We start from the raw sequence: 9,567 nt of genomic DNA, 5'->3' as shown, positions 1-9,567 counted from the left end.
TCATGTATGTGATAAAATAACTATTATTATGTTATTGTCTGATAAAATATAATTATTTTTTGCAGGTCGTACAACGCTCGATGTAACGCAAATATGCAATAATAATCAAGAAAATAGATTGGATACGACAAGAGATCCAAACAATAGATGTCCCTCCACAGGATCAAATCCTTCTAGTGGCAATGGGCAGGACAGCTGGCAAGAAAGACAGATAACAGATGGACCACAAGAATTACAGCATGGTACCCACGAGGAATAATTAAGAGACCTATAAGAACACAGGGTTGCCGTTGCCACAAGAAAATGTTTGATTGTGCAGAACTTAAAACCATAAAGATGTATAACACATTGTGTAGCCATCCATGACCAATATCTGTAAACTATCCAATAAGACGTACGTTCGTCAAATTTTAAAGCATGATTACGAGTCCCACTACGACCGGTAAATTCTGTTTAAAAACTGTAAACTACTGAGGACAAGGTCTGTTTTAATCGGCCAAATTTGTCCATAGAAACTGAAGTCCTTGCTGACATGGGAGAAAGTGAAATAAGAATTGAACAATATTCACGTATGCAAAGGAGTGGAAGTGAGACTGTGATCTACAGTGACGTAATTGAGCAGTAAAATTTGGCCTAAGTATGTATTATGTATTATCTAAGGGATTAGGCGATTAAGCAATCCTGTCTATTTACTGTTTTTGCCTATTGTCTTTTGGTCCTTGGCTCATGAGCCAGTTCATACTCTGACATTTTACTGAATACCTGAACACTAATGACGGAAAATGATATTTGTCAGTTCGAAATTTAAAGTACACTTGCGGCCTCTTTTGATGTACTAACTTAGATAAAAAAAAGCAAAAAAAAATAGGTTTTGTTAGCTGATTTACTGTTTTGATACTATTTTTATACGAAATATGTAAATTTTCAAAATGTGTACCTCAGGCGATTGTGATGTAGCTGTGCAATCATTGAAGCAAATGTGTAGCAAAGTACACAATTGTGTAGCTTGCGGCAACCATGAAAGAAGTTTGTATGGATGGGACCATGATATTAGGAAATTGGAAGAGATAACTTGGTCCCACATAGCCAACAATAGAGAATGAACACAATTACAAAGATATTGTCTATGTAACATATAATATGGCAACCGCTTATCAATGTACCAATGCTGGCATATTCAGTAGAAGAAGAAACGTTTAATTGAAATAAATAAAGACAATGGAAGGCCGGAATTCTTTTATTAACTATACCGAATCATTGTCTTTACATATTTTTTTATATTTTTTTTTCTTCGGTTAAAAAAACTATATATGTAGATACAGTAAATAATGTTCTTATATTTTTTGCTTATTTATTCTTTGCCTTCTTCGATATATCTATTTTAAGGTCTTAATATCATGGTTTTCAGAATTTTAATATTCTTTTGAAGTCGGCCGGTTAAAAAAAAACAAAACAAACAAGAAAAGTCGGTGACGCAAATAAACAAGTCTGAGAAAAATATTTGTTGTAAAAATAACTAGAAGAAATATTTCCCCTTTTATTTTTTACTAGACGATCCCAATAGCCAGTTTTTATTGGTGTAATAAAATAAGAAGTGAAAACATCTAAAAAATAATAAATAGTGTGAAGCTATTTTTTGTCTACATAATGGTTGTTTGAAATTGTTACAGAAAAGATATTACAACGATATTACATTGTGTGTAGAAAATATAGGATCTTCGACAGAAACGAAGGAAAATACAAAAATCATACTTACAATAAGACACAGTAAAAAAAATAAGAAACTCATATCAAAGACTCTTTGTATCTGTGTTGTAATATTTCGATGACTTATGACAAAGAATATTATAGTTAACACAGTTATGGTAAGCGATTTTGTATAGCTTGACGAAATGTAATTGAAAATGTGTATTTTTTTGTTATATTTCCTTATATTTCACATGATTAAATAGCAAGTTACCTACTTCAAAAAAGACCGCTAAACAATTTAATTTGAGATTGTCTAAACAATACTAGTGTGATTTCTCAACTTGTATCAGTACGATTTAGTAGAGCTACCGTAATCTTACAGGGTCTAGCATATGCTACAAATGCACTTTAGAGGTGTAGCTTTTCGTCTGTAGATAAAAATGTTTACACATTATGCAGTATTTGGTAGGTAGTGGACAAGCTGGCTTGCAAACTGACAGTAGTAGTCGTAAAAAAAGTTAAAAATAATGAAGAGAAAAATAAAGTTGAGTTTATCATATTTTTAAATTAAAAACTGATGTGTTCCTATAAACCACTCCAAAATTATGGTCAAGTAGAAATATTTCAGGTATACTTGACCATTATACATAAGATTTATTATTAATTAATGGTCTTATTATACAAAAAGACCATTCCATAACGTGGTATACTGACGCTTTCAAAACCAAAACAGGGACAGAGATAGGAGCTAGGTACTTGGGTCGAAAACTAAATACTCCTAACCAATGGGCCGACACACAGGGGCACCGACCCCAGCATCCTTCGGGCAGAAATCTCCGCTATCGAAAGATGCGTACAACTTATCTTAAGGAGGGTCCACATTTAGTAACATGTTATATAACATTGCTATTTAACAAGCTACATATAACATGTTAAAAAACCGGGAACCGTCCACATTATAGTTTTCGTAATCATGAATCGTTTAGTTGAACTCAATTAGCTTACCTTTTTTTCTCGTGGTGTATTTCTGTCTTTTAAAAACATTATTAATAACTTAAAAGCAAACCATTTTGAATTATCCATTTCATCTAAACCAGTACCTGATTTGTATTTCTTTTGTTCCCTCTGGAACTGACCTATTAGATAACACCTCGGATAACGCCATTTTTTTCTAAACTTTTTCTTTTTCCAAATACATACCTCTTGCAATTTTTAGCCATGCATCATGCTTTTTTTATTTCACTTTAAATGAGGGACTACGGATATCCCATAACACTGTATGACCTCTACACAACTTAATTAGTTGACAAGTCTGCTCTTGGCTCTACTCCATTAATATAAGAACCATACGATCGAAAAAAATGGCGTCAGCGATGGCTATGAAATGAAGATCGCTGTCATTCTATATGGAAAATTATATGGGAAATGTCATCGATCGTCATGTCTAAGCCAACTGGACGGGAGGCCGACTGGACGCAGTTTTTTTCGATCTTACGGTATTATTGACCAGTAAATAAACAAATATCAGTTCACCATACTAAAATTCTATCGCGTACGTCCCTGAAAATATGAACGGCTAAACTAGAAATTTGGCAAGTCTGGACGCATTATTTCATGTTACAATAGCAGTGTTGTACAACATCTTTTGATCTTTACCGACTACAAATGGATAACATCTAGCAAGTTATATAGCAGCGAAATTTGCTAAATATGACTAAAAACATGTAACATGTTATATAACTTTGCTATATAGCAGTGTTAGATAGCAAGTGGACGGTCTTTTAGAGGAAGGAACTATCAGGACAGGAAATAGCCATCTTATCCGATAGTCAAGTAGCAATAAAAGCGATCAACTCAGTAACCACCAATTCGAAGTTGGTCAAAGAATGTCTAGAGAAGCTAAACAAATTAGGCAAAGAAAATAAAGTCCTCCTACTCTGGGTGCCAGCTCACCAAGGGATAGAAGGTAATGAAAAAGCAAACGATCTACATAAAAAAGGAGCGAACACTCGACTGACTTGGCCAGAACCGTTCTGCTTCCCAAGTGAAAATCAACTTAAAGCGGAACTCTCAAGAACCTCGAATCTGTAACCTGGCATGGGAATCCTCCAATGGTCTAAGACACTCGAAGACATTTCTCAAAACTTACGACCGAGAAAAATTAAAGAATTAAGGGTTTCTAACAGGACTGTCTACTCAGTAGATTGAAGCTAAGAAATAAGGGCGAATGCAGATTCGGTGGGGAAAATGGGGAAACATCAGAACACCTCATCATCACTGAGTGCGCCGAGATGAAACCATTCGTGACATAAACTTTGGTACGAGTGATATCGGAGATGGAGAACTAGCCTTTGGGAAGCCGTCTCAGATACTGGTTTTTGTCAAAGCCCTGAGACTGTATGATGTGTTATAACTCGTTATAACTCAAGAAAGGCGAAGACACGATAGATCTGTAAGGTCGCGGTGATTAATCTCCCTCCCACACATTCTACAAGGCTTTTGAAAAATTGACATTTCTGTTGAAATAATGCTAATAAAGATCTGAAGAAAATATATAAAATGTAGAAGAGAAAAATCTAAATATTTACAATAATCAGAATCACATAGTTCGAAAAATTTGGTATTATCGTTAATGAGAACTGTCGAGCATGTGCTACTTTCTCCTATGTTGCCTGGATATAATATTAGATACTCTTTAAGAGTCCATTCCACTAGTCCGAAAAAGTAGCAAAATAAGCGTTCGGCATTTAACGTTTTATGTAAAACTGGCTAGATATTTTTACACAAATGGAGAAGGAAATTAAAGATAAAGGATTATACTATATCCGTATTGTAGCACAATTTTAGACGACTTCTTTATTTTTATAATTTTGATGGTCAAACATCAACAAAATATTCCTTATATTGGTGTTTGGACTAAATTTTCTCGAAAATAAAGACATAATTTAAAATTCCGTTACTATAGAGAAATAGATTGAAGTTTTGTGATTACAGTGATTTATAATTTATATGGTTTTGTAACAAATTGCTCACTATTTTATGGCAAATGCTGAAGCTCTGCAAACCTTAATCAAGCCTTAATCAAAGCACGGGTGTTTGGAATTTTGGATGTGGCTTATATTCTTATATTTCCTTCGGCCACACACCCGCTTTACCCGACCCATGAGAGGGACCCGAACAGTACAGCGTATATACTCTTAATAAAAGATTTTAATGCACTGAATTTTGAATAATGACCAATTCCAATAAACAAATAAAAACACAAACGGTAAATCAACGTTCGAAATTTAATTTGAATGTTCTTTTATTTTCGATCCATTTCAATTAAAAGCTTTACCTATCCAATACATTATGGAAATAGTATTATCTGGCATGGAAAAAACAAATAAGCGAATTATCGTCTACGAATCGATTTCGTTTCGTTCGGCCTGATAAAAAATACTTAATTGGTTGCCGGGATAATGAATGACGTAAAAATTAAACGCAGGCGAGGTTTGTTAGTCGATATTTAAATGGAGGCGATGCCATTAGCGGGCACGAATAATGATTTAGTCTATTCTCGTAGCGAAAATAATTATTCGAAATGCTATTTGTATGATTAGAAAATTTACACTTTTACTGTAATTTTGAAATTTACACGTTTTCTGAAAATTTATACATTTTCTGTAAATTTGAAAATTAAGTATGTTTTTTGTAAATTTACCCCTCTTCTGTAAATTTGAAAATTACACGTTTTCTGTAAATTTACACTTTTCTGTAAATTTTAAAATTATGTTTTTTGTAAATTTACACTTATTCTGTAAATTTGAAAATTCCGCTTTTTCTGTAAATTTGAAAATTACACGTTTTCAGTAAATTTGAAAATTACACGCTTTCTGTAAATTTACACTTTCTCTGTAAATTTGAAAACTACACTTTTTCTGTAAGGTTGAAAATTATGTTTGTTGTAACATTTTCTGTAAATTTGAAAATTACACGCTTTCTGTAAATTTACACTTCTTCTGTAAATATGAAAATTACAGGTTTTCTGTAAATTTACACTTTTTCTGTAAATTTGAAAATTATGCTTTTTGTAAATTTACACTTTTTCTGTAAATTTGAAAATTACACGTTTTCTGTAAATTTGAAAATTACACGCTTTCTGTAAATTTACATTTTCTCTGTAAATTTGAAAACTACACTTTTTCTGTAAGGTTGAAAATTATGTTTGTTGTAACATTTTCTGTAAATTTAGAAAAATTACATAAAATAAAAATATATTGATTTTATTCATCTTCTTTCTGACAATTTTCCAGACGCGGTTTTTAAAAGATCCAAAATTGATTAAACTATCTTCTAACCTTTTAAAAATGGCTGGGTTTTTAGGAGCTCTTTAGGTGATCTGGAGCTCGCGCTCTGGATACTGCTCAAAATATACCTAAATCAGCTGCCATTTGACAATTCCGCTTTTTCTGTAAATTTGAAAATTACACGTTTTCAGTAAATTTGAAAATTACACGCTTTCTGTAAATTTACACTTTCTCTGTAAATTTGAAAACTACACTTTTTCTGTAAGGTTGAAAATTATGTTTGTTGTAACATTTTCTGTAAATTTGAAAATTACACGCTTTCTGTAAATTTACACTTCTTCCGTAAATATGAAAATTACAGGTTTTCTGTAAATTTACACTTTTTCTGTAAATTTGAAAATTATGCTTTTTGTAAATTTACACTTTTTCTGTAAATTTGAAAATTACACGTTTTCTGTAAATTTGAAAATTACACGCTTTCTGTAAATTTACATTTTCTCTGTAAATTTGAAAACTACACTTTTTCTGTAAGGTTGAAAATTATGTTTGTTGTAACATTTTCTGTAAATTTGAAAATTACATAAAATAAAAATATATTGATTTTATTCATCTTCTTTCTGACAATTTTCCAGACGCGGTTTTTAAAAGATCCAAAATTGATTAAACTATCTTCTAACCTTTTAAAAATGGCTGGGTTTTTAGGAGCTCTTTAGGGGATCTGGAGCTCGCGCTCTGGATACTGCTCAAAATATACCTAAATCAGCTGCCATTTGCTCAATGTTTGTAAGACTCAATATAAAATTTCTATACCAAACATATTTATTTCCCAAAATTTTCAAATTTACTCATTTTCTTATTATTTAAAATGCACACACTTCAATCTGTTGAAATGAAATGTCCCGCATCCCATCAAAGGTATATTCCGATCACCATGACAACCGTTTACTGTGTTACTCGGTGCGGCCTACTATCTACTAAGTGGATATTTGAAGAAAAATTTGAAATGTTGAGGTTAATAGTGAAAATAAATATAGAGTGTTATATATTTTCGAGAAGCCCATGCCAAGCTCAACAAGAAAATTTAAAAATATACAAGGGGTTCTATTAAAAAAAACATAAGTATAGTTAATATCTCAAAAATATTTTTTCCGAAAAAGAGTCTGACTACGCCACTGCATTCTACACAGAAAAGTGCCTTTAGAATGTATAATTCATTTTTTCCGTAGTTGCTGGAAATAAACAAACTATCGAACATCTTCAAAAAGTACAAAATTTGAGAATCCCCTGTAGCTTCGAAACCGATCAAGATAGCCACGATCCATTTGCGCCATTGTAATTTTTTCAAAAAAAGAACCCGAGACTGCAATATCAAAATTTGAATATTTCTCACGGTTTCCTAGATACCCTATAGAAACAACCAAATTGGTCCACCCTGTACAGACAATCAGGGGACATACCATTGTTCATGAGCCGCCGCTTGGTTCACCGATTATTTCACGGCATTGACTAGCGAATGCTCGTGCTACAAAGCGTTTCATTATAACGCTCCGCCTTTACACTATCATATACCTATACTTTTTTCCTGAAAATATGTTGCAATGTTCTTACGAATCATCACACGTGCAACCAAAATTTATTACCTACTGCGCGTACGACAGAACAAAAAAGAGTTCCAAACACTCGTGATTGTAGTCTACAACACATGATTTTCATATCCCGAATATCAGTTAGCATTGCATTAGTTTTATCTTATCGAGAAAAGCTCTTATCTGTATCCCGAATGGCATTTGCGATAAGGAACGAAGCTTAACGTAAACTGCCATGCGGAAAAGTAAAAATGAACAAATCGTTATGCTTTCACAACATCATAAGCCCCGATTTTTACACAACAAGTTTTTCGCCTAAATCAGTAATATATATATATTTATTTATACATTGTCATATCATCTGTTAGATTGACCATCAAAAGTAGTACTTTAATTATAATTAAATAGTACTATCAATTATGAAATGAAGTATCTTCTTGGACTGGCATTGTCTTTATTTTTTGAAGTTTTACACAAGGTTTGGGTCAGATGTGTCGCTGACTGTTATCAATGTGAATTCTCACTCTTGGAATTACATGTATATTTTCTTGGCAGTCGTTGGCATCAGTTGACTATGATTCACATGGCCAAAATTATTGCATATATCGTTTAAAAATATACGGAAAGGAATTTAAAGAAGCTTTTTTTATACATAGCGTAAAAATTATTGTTTATCGTTCAGACCCAATATTATTACAAATTCTTGCACATTTCGATTTGTGGTCTCTTGGGTTTCAGAGGAAATTTGACCATTGTTTTGGCCTTAAAATGTCTAGAAACATTATTTTACAGTTTAATAGAGACAGAATAGTAACACTGCCTCAAGAGGACTACCGGCAAGTTGCAATAGCTGAAATTGTAGGAGTTAACCAAAGCGATGTTTCGCGAATGTTACAAAAAATCAGGGAGACAAACGAGGTTACAGACCAGCCTGGAAGAGGTAGAAAGAGAGTTACTACTGCTGTGCAAGACCGTCAAGTATCCCTAATTGCACGACGCAATCCCCTTATTTCTAGTACTGCTATTAAAAATGAGTTAGCTCGCCTTGAAGGAGTAAATGTTTCAAGAAAGACCATAGCAAGAAGACTCTATGACAGAGGATTACATTTAAGGAGGCCTCTACGTGTTTCGAAGCTAAATTTACAGCACAAAATTACGCGACTACAATGGGCTAAGGTGATGAGAGCAAATGGACATAATTGGAATTTCGTCATGTTTAGTGATGAAACAAAAATAGGCCTAGTGTCAGACTCGCGACGAAGTTTGGTCTGGAGAGCATCTGGAAGACGAGCATGCTAGAATGCAGCTCAAACCCGTGTCCCGTTACAAGGGAGAAGCGTTTGGTATGGGCACGTATAATGCACGGAGCTCGAACTCCTCTTCTTTTAATTGATGGCACAATAACAGGTGCCTCATATCTTAGAGACGTTTTAGAGCCTATTGTGCGTCCATTTCGAGGGGCAGTGGGGGATGATTTGTTTACATGGACGATAATGCTCCTCCCCATCGCACTTTAGCGGTTCGCGAATTTTGTGAAGAAGAGGGGATAAGAAAACTGTGTTGACCATCGATGTCTCCAGAAATGAATGTGATTGAGTATGCTTGGGGCATGCTAAAACGCCATATTGCCAAAAGGAATGGGGGATCATTGCTTTTCGCAATATGGCCAATATGGGAATGATCCCCCCCGTACCTTAAATGAATTGAAAATTGCTGCGCGCGAAACATGAGAAGCCATTCCTCAACATCTTCTAGACAACTTAATTGAGAGCATGCCACGTCGTCTCACTATTAGTTGTGAGAAATAATTAAAATTGTTTTCAATATTTTCTGTTTAACTAGTTGCACTTAGATTTTTAATGTTATATTAGTTAGTCGTGTAGTAAGCCAATATGCCCAAAAATATAAAAAGAATCATATTAGGTCCAAAATAAAATAATAATCTTTATATGCAATAATTTTGACCATGTGTGTATATGGCAGTCTTCTTCTTAGTTAATGTT

The sequence above is a fragment of the Sitophilus oryzae genome, unplaced genomic scaffold, assembly GCF_002938485.1.
Source record: "Sitophilus oryzae breed Bouriz unplaced genomic scaffold, Soryzae_2.0 scaffold_847_pilon_pilon, whole genome shotgun sequence".
Taxonomy (NCBI): domain Eukaryota; kingdom Metazoa; phylum Arthropoda; class Insecta; order Coleoptera; family Curculionidae; genus Sitophilus; species Sitophilus oryzae.
The sequence above is the reverse complement of the archived record's forward strand: the minus strand, read 5'-3'. Positions refer to the sequence as shown.